The sequence below is a fragment of the Sebastes fasciatus genome, chromosome 14 (genome assembly GCF_043250625.1).
Source record: "Sebastes fasciatus isolate fSebFas1 chromosome 14, fSebFas1.pri, whole genome shotgun sequence".
Lineage (NCBI taxonomy): Eukaryota > Metazoa > Chordata > Actinopteri > Perciformes > Sebastidae > Sebastes > Sebastes fasciatus.
Window position 1 is genome coordinate 24,141,055 of NC_133808.1, and position 20,951 is coordinate 24,162,005.

Sequence of the window (20,951 nt, forward strand, 5' to 3'; positions counted from 1 at the left end):
ACCAGCAGCAGAGCTAAAGAACAATGAACTCTCTTTAACTGATGCTCTGATCTAAAAAGCCCTATGGATTTATTACAGCAGGCCTATAAATAATAAAAGTATTATCAAAAGAAGACGCCTGGCAAAAACGACCCCAGTTATAAAATCGTACAGTAAATCAAAACTAGGCCCTGACATCATTCTATCATTGAAGGAATATTTATGTAATTTTCACTTCAATTAAACAATAAAGGATGGATTACAAAAAATGGCATAGTTACTTGCAAAAGCATGGCTGGGTCCCAAAGAAAAAACACTGTGTTAGACATCATGGTTGGAGCTTTGAAGCAACACAATGACACCTTTTACGATAGATTAATGTATGCATTTTAAAACCAAGACGGCAGAGAAAAGGCATCTGATCTGCCTTGCAAATGGGACAGATGAGCCAAATCTGCATTTTTTATCTATGAGCTATCAAACAACATGGCAATAAAGAATTCCCTGCCATTTCAGTCCCTTAGTATGGACTCTATGTGACCGTCTGTCGCTGTAACGAAGTCACAGACCCCCAGGTAATTTTTCAAGGGTTTCCCCAATGGATCAAAGACTCTAGAGAATTTCACATGGGAAGAAGTATTCTACCTGACCTTGAGAATCTCAGTAATTTATTCTTGGCTTTCCAAGGAACTAGCACAGAGAATGACATTAAGTCAAGGATCACACCTAAGTGCATAATGCCGCCTGTGATTTTCTTGCCTGAGATGTATTCAACTGAGATAATCCGATAGGATGTGTAAGACTAAGGTCAGATAGAAGAAAGTGAAGCACAAAACTGCTGATCATCAATACCTGCATTTTGTTCAATATTTTACAGTATCGGAGTAATAATCTCATGTTTTTCAGTGATATTGTCTCTGACGATGACGTATTTTGTGGGCGGAGCATTAAGTGGAGGAAGAAAAATGCCACCAATCCGCTGTTGGGCTCATTTTCTGTAACCAGTGTTTCATGAAAGCATGGCGGAATTAACAAATTAGCTAAGTAGCCAACCGTCCGACCAATGGGCTGGTGACCAGCGGCAACACTGTAAAGACAAATTGAGGGTGTATAAATCTTTGCAATATTGATTTTGGCACCCAACAACACAGCAAGATGACATTTTATATGATTAACTTAAGTCCACTACTCTGAGGTGCTTTGTGTTTGCCTCCAGTCTTTCCTTTGTTTTGCCTCCAGCTAACACCTTGACGTAATCATGACGTCGGCTGTAAAAGGGTCTATAGCTAACACACGTAGGTCATAACAATTTCTACTAATACAGTTTATTCTGATCAACTAATCGTGTTGTCATGCCGTCTTCACTCCAAGTGCCTGTAGCAGATGTGCCTGTGTGGACAATAACGTGGGCTGCCTGAATGATGGACAGGAATACAGCTGCAGGTCATTTTATAGTCTGACCAATAAGTTAGAGATGATGTTATCAAGCGAGGGAAACACAGACTCTTTCTTGACCTTGGTTCATCTGATAAGAGTTCTGTAAGGTTTTAGTGATCGACTAGAAATTTATTTTTGCCCACATAAACACACACACACACACATATATGAAATGTCAGCTATTTTCTTTTTTTAACACAAAGAATGCCATTTATTCTAGCTTGAAATAAATATCACTGAAATATTTGAATCCAAGTGTTACTTTGTTAAAGGGCAAATGTAATTTTGAGAATTCTTCATATTCATCGATCTTTATATTTAGGATATCAAAGTAACAAGAAATAAGATGGGGAAACAATACAACGTGGTTTAATAAGCCCGGTGTAAAATAATCTGGTGCTCCTTGAAACATTCCCTACAAAACAAGGTGGATAAATTTAATTTTATAGTCTGGCCAATGCAGAGACATCATTTAACTACTGATGATTCAATTTGTCAGTGACAGCCGCCAAATCTCTGGCTAAAACTTTTACCTCTTAGTTAAAACTTTTTAAAATGACAGAATATAGCTGATTAGAGTTGCCACTTTTGGGATATTAATAAAATATGAATATAAAAAAAGTAAAATTTCAAAAGTCTTTTTCAAATAATTTCAAAATTATGAATCATTCAGCCCTACTTCAATACATCTCAAATCTGTATCTGTTATCTGCCAAGCCATGTTCAAGCTCTTCAATTTAGTCACATTAACTGTAGTGAAAAATTTAGTAATTATGTAATTTGAAGATATTGTAGATAATTAACTAACCATGCTAAATCCATGAATCTTAAATTAAAATTAGTTTTTATCATTATCCTTTTGTTGTAAAATAGCTTCAGTATGGGAGAAAAGTAAGAATGATTTTCTTTACTGTTCTTGAACCTAAACCAGGCCTGCACGTTATGAGGAAAATCTGCAATGTGCGACATCTTTGTTCAATGTTGCGATGACAATATGACTTGCGATAAATAAAGAAATATTGGAGTGTGCATATTAGCTATACTTATGTCAGCCTGGATTGCATTTATCACAGTCCCTGTAACATCCAACTCTAATTTGAGAGGGTACATACACTGAGAGGGCGCATCTCTTTGCAAATTAAATAAAGTATTGACTGAGTTAATCTTTGCATGCAAACTAATAATCGATACAGTATCAAAAAACATAATATTGCAATACTCAATATTTTCCATATTTTCTTACACCCCTAGTCATGTGTCCAAATTGCACCAAATTCGAAAAAGCACTCCCTTGGGTCCGAATACACACGCCAAATGTGAAGTAGATTGGATAGGCGGTTCTCGAGTTATGCGAATAACACACAGACAGACAGAGATTTGTTGCTTTATAGTTAGATACTCTATTAACGGTGCACTGGAACAGGAATGTCCTTTTTGACAAGCAACTTCATGAAAAATATGTGTAACTGAAAACACAACTACAAACCCAGCAGGCGCTGTCCATGCCACGGTATTTACAGTAGATAAACTGTGACCTCCATTCCTTAAAGAATCAGGTGAACCAAGGTCATGCTGTAAGCCAGATCAGCTACACCAGACTGTGTACTATTTGAACTGTTTTCTAAAGGCAAATTTTGTTCCACATTCCTCTACCATCAGTTCATGACTGCTCATCACAGATAAGTGTGAGCCAATGGAACTGTGTTTCCAAAGAAGCCAGTCAGCGCGCCTAATCCTATTTTAAAGAGCTCAACTGGGGGGAGCTGGCTAATATCCACTCCAGCCAGAACCAAAGCCTAGAGATGCTGGTGCTCCACTAGACCCTGCAGATCTGGACCAGAGAGACAAAGAGAAGCTGAACGGCAATCTGCAGATGGTCTCACGGGCTGTTCAGCGTGTGCCACAGTGGAGCTTCACTGGAGGCATCAACAGTGTAGTTGTAAATGCAATATGTGTGGCCAACACTGGAGGCAAGGATGGGATCATAGAAAGGCACAGATGGGGTGAAAAAAAATGATAAACTGCACTTCAGGCAGAGGAAAGAAAGAAAGGACAAACAGCCAGGGCCAATTAGACTAAGACAGCAATGGTGGCTGGTTCTGTTTACCATCCATCATTACAGTCCCCATCCTAATCTTATGTAATGCAGTTACGGAAAACCACATCACTAATTACTAGATAAATATTAAGCAATTATTTATTACAATGTCCAAGTAACAAAACATCAAATAAACTGCCATAGTAAGAATAATATATACACAATACTATTATATAAGGACTTATGTTAAAGCTGCACTAATCAATATTTTTATATTAACAATGGATCAAATGACTATGACTATGTATACCCATCAAAATAAAAAAAATACATTTCTAACATACTGAAATTGTATCAAATGTCCAGACTTTAAAACACACAGATTGACAAAATCATTGGGATTTTTCCAGTAGATTTTGGATAATTGCAGAAAATAAACTCTGTGGCAAACTAGGGCTGTCAAAATTGGCCAAAAATGACATTCGAAAAATTCATTAAAAAAAAAAAACCCATAGGTTAGAAATATTGAAATATCTACTTTTGCACATTATTTCTATGACACTGTGACCTAACTGGCCGCGAGCGACACAGAACTATGCAGCGAGGCGGAACTTTTTGCAGACGCCCTGTTTCTATTTATTCCTTGTTTAACTTGACCTAACGTTACATTTTATTTTCAGTTAATTAAAGTGACGTTGTGTGACTCCCATTATGCAGTGCATTCAGTGCATGCGAGGCAGACGGTAGTGCTACTTTTTTTTCACAATAATTAGGGCCCGAGCACGAAAGTGCCAGGACCCAACGGTGTCCTGGCACGAAGTGCAAGGAACCTATTGTTTTTCTGCAGATTATTATTCTTTTTCTGCCACTAGATCGCGTTTTTGACGACCTTAGCCATCCCCAAAACTCACGAAAAGTGGAGTATGCGTCAGAACTGGTGGGAAATTCAATGTTCTGGAGTGACTGGGCTCGGGTGTCTCCAGGGGGCTCCATAGCGCCCCCTAGAGTACGCAGTTTTTCAGAGAAAGTTTCTTCGATCTTCACGAAATTCAAGTATGTCGTTGCTCGCGCCCTCATACCTGGATTAAATGATTTTGAGATTTCTTCGGCAAACAGGAAGTCAGCCATGTTGGACTTCCTGCGTGATTTTAGAATTTACGAACGCATATTTGAAGACTTTAGGATGCACAAAAATTTATGAAACTTTACACACACATCCAAACTAGTAATTACTTAATTTTAGTGGTGAAATTTTGCTTGGGCGTGGCATGTTGGCTCTCTAGCGCCCCCTTATGTCTTTCAGATTTTGAACATACCTTTAGGTGCTCGGAATCTCATAAAATTTGGCAAAATGATAGACACCTGTGAACTTTATGTAACTGCATAGCCATTAGGCTCAGTGTGTTTTTATTCGGCTCTATAGCGCCCCCTAACGCGTTGAAATTTTAACTTTGTCAAAGTTGATCCGATATTCACGAAATTTGGTATGCATATCCCACTCATCATTTGAAACATATTCCTCATTGGGTTTCATTAGCCCCGCCCACCCAGAAGTCGGCCATATTGGATTTTTATGTCATTTTTGCGTTTTATTGGCCGCGTACTTTAACGAACTCCTCCTACAGATTTGATCATATCGATTTGAAATTTGGTCAGGACCATCTCAAGACCTCGAGGATGAAAAGTTATTAAAATGGTGAGCGTTCACTTAACGAGCGGACCGTGGCGTGGCGGCCATTTTGAGCCATTCGCCAGTTATTGTAACTCAACTGTACATAGTCCGATCTGCCCCAAATCTCTCAGGTATGATGTTGCTCCAGTACTGATGACATGTATATGAAAAAATATACTCATACTCAATGAGCTCCGCCCACCCAGAAGTCGGCCATATTGGATTTTATGTACGATTTTCCCAATTTTTGCGTTTTATTGGCCGCGTACTCTAACGAACTCCTCCTACAGGTTTGATCATATCGATTTGAAATTTGGTCAGGACCATCTCAAGACCTTGAGGATGAAAAGTTATTAAAATGGTGAGGGTTCACTTAACGAGCGGACCGTGGCGTGGCGGCCATTTTGAGCCATTCGGCAGTTATTGTAACTCAACTGTACATAGTCCGATCTGCCCCAGATTTCTCAGGTATGATGGTGGTACAGTCTTGAGGACATGTATATGAAAAATTATACTCATAGCCCCGCCCTAAGACGTTAGCCCCGCCCCCTTTCATAACTCATGAACCGTTTGTCGTACAGGCTTATGGGAGGTGTCATATCACTCAGCAGAGAGTTCCTGTTTTATTCGTTAAGGGCAGCCCCGCCCCCTACACATTAGCCCCGCCCCCTTTCATAACTCATGAACCGTTTATAGTAGAGTCTTGTGGGATGTGTCATATCACTCAGCAGAGAGTGGGTAAACCCTAACTCAACTGTACATAGTCCGATCTGCCCCAGATTTCTCAGGTATGATGGTGGTACAGTCTTGAGGACATGTATATGAAAAATTATACTCATAGCCCCGCCCTAAGACGTTAGCCCCGCCCCCTTTCATAACTCATGAACCGTTTGTCGTACAGGCTTATGGGAGGTGTCATATCACTCAGCAGAGAGTTCATGTTTCATTGGTAAATGTTATGCCCGCCCCCTACACATTAGCCCCGCCCCCTTTCATATCTCATGAACCGTTTGTCGTACAGGCTTATGGGAGGTGTCATATCACTCAGCAGAGAGTTCCTGTTTTATTGGTTAAGGGTAGCCCCGCCCCCTACACATTAGCCCCGCCCCCTTTCATAACTCATGAACCGTTTGTCGTAGAGTCTTGCGGGAGGTGTCATATCACTCAGCAGAGAGTGCCTGTTTCATTGGTAAATGTTATGCCCGCCCCCTACACATTAGCCCCGCCCCCCTTCATAACTCGCGAACCGCTTGTCGTAGAGCCTTGCGGCAGGCGTCGTGGCGCTCGTCAGAGTTTCGGTTTCGCGTCGGTCGGCGTCCCGCCAGCAACCCCGACCCGCGAGCGGGGGCGAGGGCCCTTTCATAGCTGCGTGCAGCTCTCGTTATTATTTATTTTTTTCCTTTTTGAATATACTGAATATTCATTGACAGCTCTATGGCAAACAAACGTTTGTTCAGCAAGATAATCTTCACTAATGAACACCAATTGTATTTACTTAGTTAGTTACTGACTTTCTTTACTTTGATTTTTGAAGCGTAAATGCAATCGCCAGAAGTAAAGAGCTAACATTGAGCTATAAACAAACTGCACCATGGTCGCATGACTTCACATAACCACCACTAAACTAAAAGCGGACTAGTGTTTAGCGTGATGACGTTTAGTAGTCTCATTCAGCCACTTGTTAGCAACCGCCTTTTTAAGACACGTAAAAGCTTCAAAATTCACGAGTGGGGTATTTATTGATGTATTTTATATCGTAGAACAAAATGTTAAAATCTCTTATTTCAAGCATCTAACTAAAAACCCGTTCAAAAAACTCATTGACTTCCAGATGAGGGAACCGGAAGTACTAAAATGCTAACTCATTTCCGGATTTTAGGACTCGTTACTGCACCACTCTATAGTGCTGCACACGGTTTTGTACTACCTACTCATTAATTACCTTATATATCTCAGGCCTCGAAATGTCTTACAGTTAATGATCGATTTTTCCTGCACTCCAAATGTCTCCCTAAATGTCCCCTTTCAAGAGCATCATGGAGATAGTGCAGCAAATGACTCCAACTTTGGAGATAAGAGTTTTCTGATTGGTTAAGATGATAACTGCAGGTATACTGTATGCATTCGTATGCACACCCAGGCATCTGTATAAGGCCCTAAGCTATGAGCGGGTCTGCTATATTTTCATTAAGGATATAAGGAAAACAACACCCACTGATGTTTAGAAAACAGGAAATAAGATTAAGGCAAAAAATATTTACAGTCCTTGTCAGCAACAGAAATGCTACCACTATTTATGCTGCCAGGAGGACAGAAAATTTCACTTTCTGCAGAGCACTCATCTCATAACACAATGCAAGGACTGCATTTGCATGTTTCAAGGGGTGACAATGTCATTTGCATAAATTTAATGAGTCTTTCCGAGGAAAAAAAAAAAAAACGTGGACACCTGCGGAAACAAGCTGACATTGTTCAAAGTCCTTTTTTTCCCCTTATTACTCACAATATTGGCCCTGGCTTGCAGACAAAGCATTGTTACACATATAATCAGGAGGTTTGACATCTCCGTCACAGAAAGGTTGTTTTCTTTGGAGGGAAAATGTGCACAGGAGGTGGAATTTCATCCCCTGCTAAATGGATGACATAGATGGTTAGGACGATACAGGTATGAGGACTTGTTTCTCTGGGAGGGACTGGCAATCACTACCAGTCACCAAGGGTGGTGTGTTACTGCTGGCAACGAGAAGCACTCAGCCTGTGGTATTTTGATGAAAGCAGTTCAACTGTCAGCAACCAAATGGGCAAACTAATTACCAGTGTAAGCTGATTTCCTGGTCGAGGCTCTCTACAGCAGTGGCTCTCCCCAAGCACTGGGTTTGATTGTTAAACTGAGAAAAGGTACATGTTATGGGTAGATACACCAGAGACTGTGTAAATGAATGGAATTGAGTGTATGGAAATGAAATAAATGTGCTCTTCTTATTGGCAACGGCTCTGTGAATTCCAATGAGGAGAAGATGGTCTCTGTGGCAACGACAGCGAGGATTTACATCCTCTCTGTCAGTCAGGCTTCTAATGTGGATATATGACGCGGCGCCTCACACTTTAGTACAGACCTTTTGTCTTAATATCAGCAGATATGAGATGAAAGTCTATGCCAGCACTTAAAGACGGTATTTGTGAAAATCTTGGTTGTGCTTTGTCATGGTCATTTACATTTTTTTCAGCAGCTCCTCCTGTTTGTGCAGCTATAGTCAGCAGCATATTGTTCACTCTCCTGAGTCATTTATTAAATACTGATGAAACAATGGTGACACATAAGCTCTCCTTTGTCAGGCCTGAGCTAAGTTAATTAATTAGCAATCCATGCCGCAGTGCCAGGAGGTTGTTGATTGTATCGTTCTAAGCCGTCATCCTGTGTAAATTGACTGAGATTGAGATCTAACAAGGCTTTGACCTGGATCCCTTCCTAACAACCTGATGTGTGAAACATTGATGAGGGGATTTAGCTGGAGGAGGCTAGAGGACATGTTATCTTTAGCCATGCCATCAGCTCCATTAGCTCAGAGGAGCGGATGCAGCATTGGTCGGACACTCACTTATGTTTTTTTATAACTGTAGCAGTGGGGTGCAACCTTGAAAAGCATGTCCGTTTTCACATTATAGTTGTGCTTTCATTACCTTGCATGGCAGCTTGATTCTCGCGATGTCACAAGATCCCGCGAGAATCGTGGGATTACACGTCACACGAAAATCTATCTCGTCAGGCTTCAAGTAATGCGTTTGTTTCCGGTAAGCCAGAGCACAGACCAATCAGCGTCCTGTAAGGAGCTACTGGCAGCTACGAGGCTTAGGTGTGTGTGAGGCGAAGACACAGAGAGGCGACTGTTCGTTCTAAACAACAATGGCAGCTCCTAAAGATGTTAGCATAGCTGCAACAGCACCAGTTATATCAGAATTGAAGAGTATTTTTTTCATTGAAAGAAGAGCAAAGAACGGCACTGTTTCTCGATGGAAAAGAGGTTTTCGCTCTTCTCCCGACTGACTTCGGCAAGAGTTTGATTGACAGATGGTTCATCCAATCACCTGCTACTAGTACTTTTCGAAAGTGCCTGCCATTTTCCAAACAGTTTCCAATGGCGGCGTCTCAGGTGGTTCTGTGTAACAAACCAAATATATGGAGGAGAAGTTAATCATGTTAGTGCAGGACTACCCAGAGCTTTACCATGTGTCCCACCGACTATTTTACTTGCTTCACCCTTTCCGTCTGAGGACAGCACAACATCCGGTTTAAAGATTGTATAAATTGACTCAAATTGAGCAGTAAACCTACTGTGAGGGATTTACGGTGCTGGAAATCCATTTATCTTTGTTTTGACTTTGTTTAGTTTAGTCAGTGAAGCCTACTGCTAAATTACTGCAATCATCGTCATCTCAGCACGCGTGTTTTGGTTGCTTAGTAACTACAGGAGCGCAACCTCCCAAGCACTTTGGATAAAAGGATAAAAGCGGCACGGCTGGCGTTTTCCACGCATTTTTAGACGCGACATGTAAACGGCCTCTTATTGAAACACAATCAAAACATGGTATTGAATTTCATGTTTCAGTCCTAACTTTTTCTTCCACTGTCTTTCAGTTTTTGAGTTTGTTCCCATAGTGATAACCTATGGCTTATACATAGCAATACAATGGCTTTGAGCTCTTTAAATTGTCATTCAACTGTAGTGTGCGAGCAACAATATTCAGGAGGTGTCTTGTGACCTGCTCATTCTTTTAATGAAAACACAAGCACATAAATGCATAGCAATTGGTTCCATATCCTCAGCAGAAAAAAGTGACATTGGTGGTCACACCAAAGTGGTTTGTGAATGCATTGCCACCTCCACGAGCCATCTACTGCTGTAAGGCACAGTGGCTGTGGAGTGAGCAGGCCCCATGGGCCCCGGAGGGAGGTTAGAAGTCTGTTCACTCGTATTTCACATGCTCTCGGACAGAATAACAAGCACAGCAGCTCCCTTCAGAAGCCGCAGTCAGATGAAGAGCTGGGTTCAAAACATCCTACTACAATCAAACACTGTGTCTGAATCCAGTGCTTGATTGTGCTTACATTTATACTATAACTACACCCCAATCTGTGAGTGTAAGAGACAAAACATAGCTGGTACACTTAAAGGGAAACTTTGCCTATTTTCAACTGGCTTTGTATCGTTGCTAGGGCTGAGTATCCGTACTTCATACCTTTAAGGTATTACGTCACGTTACAGGGACTACAACAATAAAAGCGGTGACTTCCTTCTATCTCCGCATAGACTCAAATGAAGCAAATATATTGATTCTGGCATTAAAAAATCTATTTCAAAATTGTAAAAAAAAATCGCGATACATAGGTAAATCGAAAATAATAAATCAGCTCCATACATACACAAAATGCTAATTTAAAATAGTGATAACAAATTAGGATTCAAATGGTTTATTCCTCAAAGTTTCTGTTTTTAAAGAGAGGCTTTGGTAAGGCTTCAATAGGCCTTTGTTTAGTATGTCACCCTTACAAGTGTCTCTGATTTACTGTATGCACACATGACACCGGGGGCCAGCGCCTCTGTGATTATCCGTCATTGAAGATGCCCAGTAGGCCTGATTGTCTGACGTTAATCATGCGCTCCCCTCATTCATTACAGGGGGTAAACCTGAGTGATGAATACTCAAGGAAATACTAATGAAGGTTTCTACTGTTATTATTTAATGAGCTTGACTACCTCACTGAATGCGCTCATACCGTATTCTTTTAGTCAGTATGTGATAGCCTCCCGTAGGCTCCGGTCTCTAACTGAGCTGAGGAGTTCCCTGTGCTTCCTGCTGAGAGACATCAAACCGAACTGGGCCTGATTAAACAGCCTGCTTGAAACTTCACAAAATAACTTGAACAATTTAACCTCTGAGGGAGCTCCAGTGGTGATTAATTCTTCCCCCCTTTACTCCATTGTAATTGTTCACACCGGGGGGGAAGTTAATCGTATCGTAGGCCACAAAAAGCCAAGACCCTGTTCCATTCAATGTCATTACCATGCTTCAAGGAAAACTGGGCAATTATGTGTAATTGCCACCTCACAGCATCTGTCTATGGCAGACAGTATCATGAATGTGGTTTGTCATGTGTCGTGTTAGCTTAAAGAAATGTCATCTCATCAAAACATTTAAATGATGTAACTTTGACCTTAATGTCTGGCTGATTCATGAACCCATGGTTCCTTGTGAGCATAACAAGAAAGAAGTAGGAGATAAAAATGTACACTCATGAAAAAAATCTACGTAGACATTTTGATGGGACTTGTTGGGCAGCTGTCAGCAGTGTGACTTTATGAGAGCTGGGGACAAACTAAGCAGCGTGAGAGGCCTGGCTTCATGCCATCTTACTTAACAATCGACAGCCCATATGGTGGAGGCAGCTAGTACATAAAACCAGCGGTTTACAGAGATCCTTATGACAAGTTTGATTGTGGAAAACAAACTGAAGTCAAGATGATGTTGTTGTTGATGGATTCAGTTCTGAAGAGTTAGTGTCATCAAGAAAGCAACCTTCATACTAGTGTTGCACGGTATACCGATACTAGAAAGGTATCGAGATATCCTGCTGTTAAAAACGGTATGATACTCGTTTTATTAGTACCTGTACTTTAAGAATGATAATGTTTTAATATGAGCAGTGAGTTGCATCGATGTGCGACAGCAGGGTCGTGTGCGTGTGCTGCGCTTTGCTTTAGAGGACGGCATTAGGATTGGGATTTTTTACATTATACCATTTTTAATTAATACAAAAATAATCTAAGGTTCCATGTTCTGTCATCTATTATTCCATTACTTTTCCTGATGTTTTAGATTTTTGCCGTGGTATCGTTTCAGTATCGGTATCAAGATATTTAGGTATCATATCGAAGTCAAAATTTGGTATTGTGACAACACTACTTGGAACTTAACAAGCTTCATACACACTGTTCACATACACACACACCTGCGCTGACAGAAAAGAGCCGAACTGAACGTGCCACACACGTTTTACCGATTGTAACGTTAATACTAGGGAAATATATATTTTTTTAAGACGGGATGAATAGTCGCATAAACTATTCGATTTTTTTTATAATTTAACAACTATTCGAAAAAATCTAAAATCATGACCCATCCCTAATTCCCACCCAGGAGCACAATATTATGCTAATAAGAAAAGAAATATGCCTGACAGTTTAGAAAGAAAGGGGAGTTGACATTCCAGGATTTGTATCCCATTACATTGATGACCTTGCGCTTGTGTTTTCTGACTATATTGATGCGTCAGCGTTGCTAGGAAGAATCAATCATGTAAATATGGATATTGGCTTCATAAAGAAACTGTGAAAGATCAAACTCAGGCATGTTTAAGGTTGCAAATAAATCTGTGTCGTCATTGACAATTAACTGAGAAATCTCATGACATCTAAATTTAAATGTTTACCTAAATTTTAAGGATTGTCGACACAGCATAGTATCGCAATGTTTTGCGTGGAAGTATTGTATCGATACACGGACGTGAAAACTGTATCTTATTAGAGAAACAGATGTTGAAAAACTTCATAATTTGCAGTTGAAAAAAGGTAATAAATCTCAATATATTTGATCGCTCAGCATATCACAAAATATTTAAAATCATATTTCTCAACATATCACAAAATATTTTAAAATTGCAATAAGATCATATCGTGACTTAATTATCATGATAATATCATATCGTGGGGCCTCTGGTGATTCCCATCCCTACTCAACTCAATATGAAGGTTTTTATTCCCCAGGGAATATTAACATACATTCTTGGTTTTAATTGGAAACTAAACTTCCAGATGGACAGGGCTCCCCTAATTCAGTCCCCAGTGCTGTAGCTTCGCCATATTAGCAACAGGTGAGTGAGAATGAGCTCAAGATTACACAGGCACTTGATGAGTGGCAGGTTACTGGAGTGTGAGGTAGATGAAGGCCTTCCAGCTGGATGTTGTCACATGTGAGAGAACTGTTAACACAGCGTGAATTCAAACACAAACAACTTGTAAATAAACAGCACAATGTGGAGGGGAACATTGTACCTGTAATCCACATAAAAATAATATGATATAAAACCATAAGTCAAAAAATCCATTGGTATGTCATACTAGCTTGTCGCGAAGGAGGCTAAATAACGCTCCAAACTTGCGCTCAATTTTGTCAAGGATGATGATGATTTGAGCATATTTTTTAATGCTAAATGCAGTACCTGTGAGGGTTTCTGGACAATTTGTAATTTGTTTGTGTTTTTAATTGATTTCCAGTAATAAATATACACATACATTTACATAGAGCAGCATATTTGCCCACTCCCATGTTGATAAGAGTATTAAATACTTGACAAATCTCCCTTTAAGGTACATTTTGAACTGATAAAAAATGTGTGATTAATTTGCGATTAATCATGGACATACATGTGATTATACACTATTATATACTTTAATCGATTGACAGCCCTATTAAATATATTTATTTGTTATCATTTGTCATTTCTTGTGTTAATCGAGTAAAAAGAAGTTTGAAGGAGTGAAATGTGAGAAGATTTGATTCATAAGAGCAATGTGTTACTTTAATCAAGCAAAGTGGAACTGTTCATTTTTGGCAGAATACTTTAAAAAAATCTAGGAATAATTCATAGAGAGAGCAGAGTTAAGTAACTGTGAGCTATTAAAGTATATAAGATCTCATTTGGGGGAAAAAATGAATTCATAATGACTGATCTGATAAAGTCTGTACAGTATGAGCTGATTAGATTAAAAGCTCGGAGTTGACTCAATGCTGACACAACTGATGAGCAGAAGACTTCAACATAAGGGACGACCATTAAATACAAACGATCCTTACTGGGAAGTGAGAAATTTAAAATAGGAGACATTAAGAACATTTTATTAATTTTATTTGTGCCTATTAAGGACCCCATCTCTTTTATCTTTCTTCATTTTGTAAATTTTGAGAAACAGGGTGTTGATAGCACTGATTGGTGTGATAAACCTGTTTGGTTGAACATTTGATTTACCTCCAGAGACTGGGTAGTTAACATATATCTTCCCCTATGTGAACTTGAGTACAAGTGCTACACAAAGCTGCCGCGTACAGCAGAAAGGTGATAATTGGTTTAGCCCTATTAAAACCTGTTAGAGAGTGAATCCTGTGTGAGGAAGAACAGCATGCATACATGCAGCAGCCTGCATGGCAAACACTCTCATCCTTTCAAAGGATGTTTGTTCTGAAAAGACTACCATCTTCTCATGTTGATTACGCCTTTTAATAAAGCCTTTTATATTCGCAACAAGCTAGTATAACATGGTTGGTACCAATAGATTCCTTAGGTTTTCTAGTTTCCTATGATGTCAGTATCTTCACTCTAGCTTTAAAATTGAGCCCGCTACAAACTCCGAAAAACCGATTGCGTTAATGCCTTAAAGAAATTAGTGGCGTTAAAACGAATTTGCGCTAACTCGTTATTATCGCGTTGACTTTGACAGCCGTAGTATATTTACAATTTCTACTATTACATAAGTAAAAGATCTGAATATCACTTCCAACACTGTAAACCTGTACAAAAAGTATCCTGATAATGATGAGCTCAGTGTACAAATATCAATGTCATTAACAAAAATAGAACAATTTTATAGAGCAATTTCTGTATTATTACATACAGTATGTTGCTGCTTCATTCATTATGTGTAATGAGGCGGCAAGAATGAAAGGGAAGCATCCCGGCATGCACTGGGGTTACACACTTATGGATATAAGTCGTATGTGTGCATAGGTGGGGGTATCATAGGTTTGTCCTCTTTAACTGAACAAGTACAGTACATGCAAACGTCAGTACACAGCTCGTCAGGCAGGAGTGTTGAAGCCTATAAAAAAGTATTTTTGTTCGTTAAAGTAGCTCACCTTCTTCTCCAATTGATGAAGCCTTTCAATTGTCTCTTGTCAAGAGCTAAGTGATCTCTGGTAGTTATCCAAATTGCAACATATTGTGTAGTAATGACACTTAATGGCATACTGTCATTTTGCACTCAGTAACCAATTCACATGAGGACGTCGCATTTACAGTTAAACGTGCAGCAAAAACCAGCAGAATGACACGATCCAGTTGTTTTAATAATGCAAATCCTTCAGTCAACTGAGTGACTTATATTCCTTAATGGATTTAGTTAAAAATTTATAATATTTCCACATATACATATCGTTCACTATGTCTGTTCTGTTGGGATATCTTAAATATACGTATTTCATCTTATCCTCTATTAACCGTAGCTAACCATTTTCTTTCATAATGCATTACCTTCATGGGAGGTGCTTGTCCAGACACATTTGCAGATGTGTTTGATAGGTCTTGATATTCTTCAGTTGTGTTGACCTCAGGTTCAAAGATGAAACAGACTCTGGCTGGGATAATTTAAACCTGTTGCCCCGGAGAGTCCATCCCAAGACAGTCATTTGGACGATTTTCAAATGGTCGAGAGATGCCTCCGGTTAATTAAAAATTAACTTCAGATGATTAATTGACACCCTTTTATAAGAGGATCCTAGCAGGCTTCTATGAGTGTGAGTTGTAGACTGGTATTTTACTTACAGGAGCCAATAATGATATCCATCAAAATAATTAAGTTTAAGGCCTATTACAATTTTAAACCCCCGTTTTTGCCCATGATTGATCATCCCCGACTTCTTTTCATTGCGGTATTGGTATCACTGAAAGGTTTTTCTATGTATGTGTGTAATATAACAAGACTCGGTCGAATCGAAGTACATGGGTGGACCGTGTATAGTCACTCTGTGACTTTGTGGGTAAATTGTTACACAAATGGTCATGTCTATAATGTTAAATCCAGTAATTGTACATGTCCACAGCCTCCGTCCTTCCACGTTTTCCATTCATTGTCTATGTAAGCAGCCGTGCAATGCATTCTGGTAGCGTGGCGGCGTGATTAGAGAGACGGGGCGCCACGTTGGCCGCTCCTCATTTGCATAAAATTGAGGTCTTGGCTACCTTATGGACCGACGTGACTCGCCACCTCTGGAAACTCCCTGGAAACTTTTAAACTAACCGTTGTCGATCCAAAATAAAGACAGATTTAGCAACTGTGTGGCTTATTTCTCGCATAAAATGTTTTCAGAAACACATTTCGGGGAAGTATTTTCGTGATAGAAGAGGAGAAAGTTTCCAAACGAGCTGCCATATTTGGTTTCGGTTTGAAAGCTGGGAGCAGTCGCCAATGAGCAAAAAACTTATATTGATGCTCTTTGCCACGAGGGAAAGCGTTCGTCCAATCAGGTGCAGAGTGTCTAGTGGCAGCCCATCAAGCGTTTAATGCTGGGAAGCGAGGTGAGTGGAACCGCTGACACGCCCCACTAAAAACGTAAACAAAGGACTGTTTTATTTTGAAAGAGCAACGGCCGATGAGGAAAAGCCAACACTCGTAACTTCATCGACCAATCGTGTAACTTCATCACTCAGACTTTTGCGTTTGTAGTGCTGTCCCTCTGCCAAAAAGTGACGATATCTTGGTGTTACATTCTGTCACTAGAATTTTACTTAATCTTCTTAAATGAAGTTATAACTGTAGAAATCTCTAACATACAACATCAATAAACATTTCACTATTATTCCCTTTTATTAAAATGATTACTCTCATCACAGGCATCACTATTACATCTGCAGATGTCTAAATAAGGCTGAATGTAATGGTTATTTAACCATCTTCCCTTCCTCCATCTCCTCACCACCCATCTTCTACGATTACTCTATCACTCTCATTCATTCCATTAGTGTTGAAACTATTTTTCCTTCATCTCTTTTTCCTCGTGGCTACATCTCCATCCGATTATCTCGTAGCACCCATTATAACCCTGAAATCCCCCCAGATTTGCTCCCAACTCATTACTGAAGTTTTGACACTGAACTGTGAACTGTGTTGAATTTCAAAAACATCACCAGGGAGCTCAGAGAAATATTTAGGGCTGTTGCTCCGTCACTTAGAGTTCAACGTGACTGCTCTGTCAAAACAAGTGCAGATTCAGCTGAACTGCAGCTAAACTCGGCATACTATGAAGTCACGGTAAGATCTACCCATCACAGAGTGGATTCATAGGAACATGACATGATGATTGTGTAATGCTGCAAGTTCAGTTTTATTTCTACCACCAGGGGCAGACTTTACCACCCCAACTAGAAAGGGCCCCAAACAGCTTTAGATGTATTATGATGTTTAGATATGAAAAATATTGAATCATGTTACTATTCTTACTCATTGTACCCTGAAATAACTTACAGAAGGCCCCCATAGCAGTTACAAAATATGCAACTCAACTATATACTACCTATGTGTACTTCTACTTCAGAGGAAAACATTGTAGTACTACATTTACCTCGTGATTATTAGGTTGTAGTGGGCCTATTTCTCACATAAAATGTTTTCAGAAACACATTTCGGTGAACTATTTTTGTGATATAATAGAAAAAAGTTTCCAAACAAGTCACCATGTTGGTTTAGGTTTGAAAGCTGAGAGCAGTCGCCCACGAGCAAAGAATATATTGATACTCTTTGCCACGAGTGAGAGCGTTTGTCCAATCATGTGAGGTCGTATTCATTTTAAAACGTACAACAACATATGCCCTTTGCAGAGGAGCGGCTGTAAAACTATGAAGTAAATTTCCCCACCATCAGCATCACTAGTGCTGTTCATCTGCCTCGCTGTCAAAGATAACTGCGGTAAATAAATGACAATATCTGACAGGAAGCACCTGCTGCTGCTTTATGGATCTGTGTCAGCTGTCAAATATGTGAGTAAATGTGCCCAGAATGATGACGGGCCCCATATATACAGCTTCTAGTTTAAAGTAAGGGATTCTACTTGGACCTATGGTGACAGTGATATTTCAATACAGGCTGCTATGCTAAGAGAGTGGCAGGTTTTTTCGGCAGAACTGAAAACACCTCATCCATCATGTGTGCCACTTTGCTGTCAAAAACCAGCTCATCACTTTCTCCAAATGTACATACATTGAAAGGCTTTGTAACACCGCGGGTGAATGTCTGTTGGAGGAAACAACAAATCTTTTACAGTAATGAGAGGACTCGGATTCATTGCTAGAAAGGAATGGCTTACCTACATTAAAAACTATGTATCCCACCCCCTCAATTCAGATTTTACAGTATGCTGTGGCAAAGCTCATAGCATTTAGAGAGGTGATTCACCCTATTGATTTTTGTGTGATACAATAAAACAGGAAAAAACAACTTCAGCTGCTTTGGGTATGCAGATCAGGACAGTCATTTCCGCCAAACTATGGAAATTAAATAGCAGTTAAATATCCGATCCAAAGTTTCTCATGAGCGGAGAATTACTAATTGACCTGCTGCAGCAACGTGATCATTGCTGGTGAGACCAGGGACTCTGTAGTATAACCTATTTATTTGTCAGCACGCTCCTCTAGACGACTATATTTGATATTGCCTGTTCTCCCTTTTTCTGATCCTGCATGATAACCACTTCAAGCCTCTCGGTCTCACAAACAGAACCTGTGATGCATCTCGTCACGTCCTGTAGCACAATAAGATAAGCCTTTATTGATCCTCAGAGGGATAATTCAGTTGTTGCAGCGGCACAAGGACAGAAATGTGCACAGATAGATAGAGGAAGTAAAAAAATAAATAATAATAGGCACATAAAACTAAAATAAGAATAGAAGTAAACACAAGAGCAATTAGAGACAAAAATTACAAAGTAAAAGTGACAGTGGTGCGATAAACAGCCGAGTCAGCAAGTCTTGTATATGTAAACAGCACACACCAGACTAATGAACAATAAAATATGATTAGATAATGATACTTACTGCATGTCTGTATTAATATAGAATTATAATATGGTATATAATGTAATAAAACAGTATAACATATCAACATAATATATTAGTAAGAAATTCTTAAAATCAAATTGATCTTATTGAAAATCTTATGTCTTATTGTTTTGTTTTTTATAAGATTTATAGCTCAGCAGCCAGCCAGCTATTTGCGACAGAAGTGTCGGATCATGAATTTCTGTGGCTTTCGGATGTTGCTGAAGCACCAGAACTTTCCATAATAGCACCTGGAAGTAAAATAAAAAATACCAGTATTCTCAGAATAGATTTTTCAGTTTCCAATTTAACAATAGACCACAGCTGCAAACACAACAGCTGTAAACTAACAGTTGTCAAAAGTGATACTGCTGGTACTGCTCTGCTTCAGCATTTAGAAACAGGCATCTTATTCAAATACAGAAATACCACAGAAAGAAATCGAACAGCAAGCATGTAGCTGTTTCCCAGTGACTTCTTATAAAATAGTGATTTTAAAGAAGTTGCAATGACCTCTCCAGATGACCATAGACACGTGTATCAGTGAACAAAGCAGAAACATGACACTTTGCCTCTGTTGTTGCCTCCAGGCTTGGTTTCATTAAATCCCATCTTTCTTTAACATCTACAATTACACAAGAACTCCAAACCTGAGCACATCCAGAGGCCCTACAGAGCCGCTGTTCATGGCCAAAGATGGGGGTGAAAGTTATTAGTACAGGCACAAATCATCAAAAGGGCTTTAGTTTGTCAGATACCTCTGTCTTTGGGTTTGTCCAAATCCTGCGTATCTTTGTCATTTTATTAATGAACATTATACAATTCTCTATTTTCCGGTGTTAATTCTAACTATATAGCTATGAATTCTGTATAAAAGTGTATTATTCTTGTATGGTTTTTACTTTAACTGTCAGTTGTGTTGCATTTTAAGACAGGTGCTTTTGTTTTCCCCACTTTTAGATATGCAGCCTCAGTGGATGACATCTGGGAAGAAGAGGAACACTATGCAGACCAACTGAGACAACATCTTCTCTGTGCTGAAGCTCTGAGGTAGGATATTTTTTCTCATTACCAGCTGAGTTGTGTTTAATGTTGAACATTGAAAGCGTAAAAACTATTTTAAATTCAGTGGCCTCTTAAAGCTTCGTTATGAACTTCTTGAAAATTCATAAAATTATAGGATATGATCTTTAATAGACATATACATTCAGACATCATTCAGTGTGATTCACACTTCTTTAGAATATCTTTATCTCTGATGTCCAGAACTCCAGAATACCTGAAGCTGAAATTACAACTCATTTAAGGAGCTCATTTGTCTTCTTTGTTGGTTCTCAGAGAACAGACACAAGGTGTTGGGGGAGGAGCAGCAGACTGGATGGAGACGAGGACTGAGACGAGATCTAAGACGAGCAGAAGATGCTGGATAAACAGAGAGAAAGGAAACACCAGTAAAGCAAAATATCGTCTTGATGCTTTGATTATTGAATGTTGTATCAAATGTCATGAAAAATCTCAGTCTAGTATGTCATAAAAAAAATATTATATAGTCATAGCCATAAAAATGTCAGTATAGCACATCATAGAGCATGTCAAAATATAGTATGCCGTAAAGATGTCTATGCTATAAGTATACTATGCATACAAATATTATAAAAAACTATCATAGTATAGCATGCCATAAAAAGTCATAGAATAATATTCCATAAAAAAGGGATAGAATACTATGTTGAACAAAAAAAAACATAGCATAGTATGTCATGAAAGTCAGAATAAATCTTCATAGAAATGTCATAACAAATATAGTATTGTATGTCATAAAAATTCACCATATAGTATGTCGTAAGAGTCATAAAAAAGTAAAAGTATATATCATGGAAATGTCATAAAAAAATCATGTTATA

At 39.2% G+C, this 20,951-nt stretch overlaps 1 long non-coding RNA gene across 1 annotated transcript in view; it reads left to right on the plus strand.

Annotated features, from left to right (window-relative positions):
* The window catches only part of LOC141782915 (uncharacterized), a 69,819-nt gene extending 48,883 nt beyond the window's left edge, over positions 1 to 20,936 (plus strand). Inside the window, exons 3-4 of the long non-coding RNA XR_012597183.1 lie at positions 20,008 to 20,097; positions 20,386 to 20,936. This is a non-coding gene — a long non-coding RNA (uncharacterized LOC141782915). The remainder of the gene's footprint in view (positions 1 to 20,007; positions 20,098 to 20,385) is intronic.
* Positions 20,937 to 20,951: the final 15 nt, after the last annotated feature.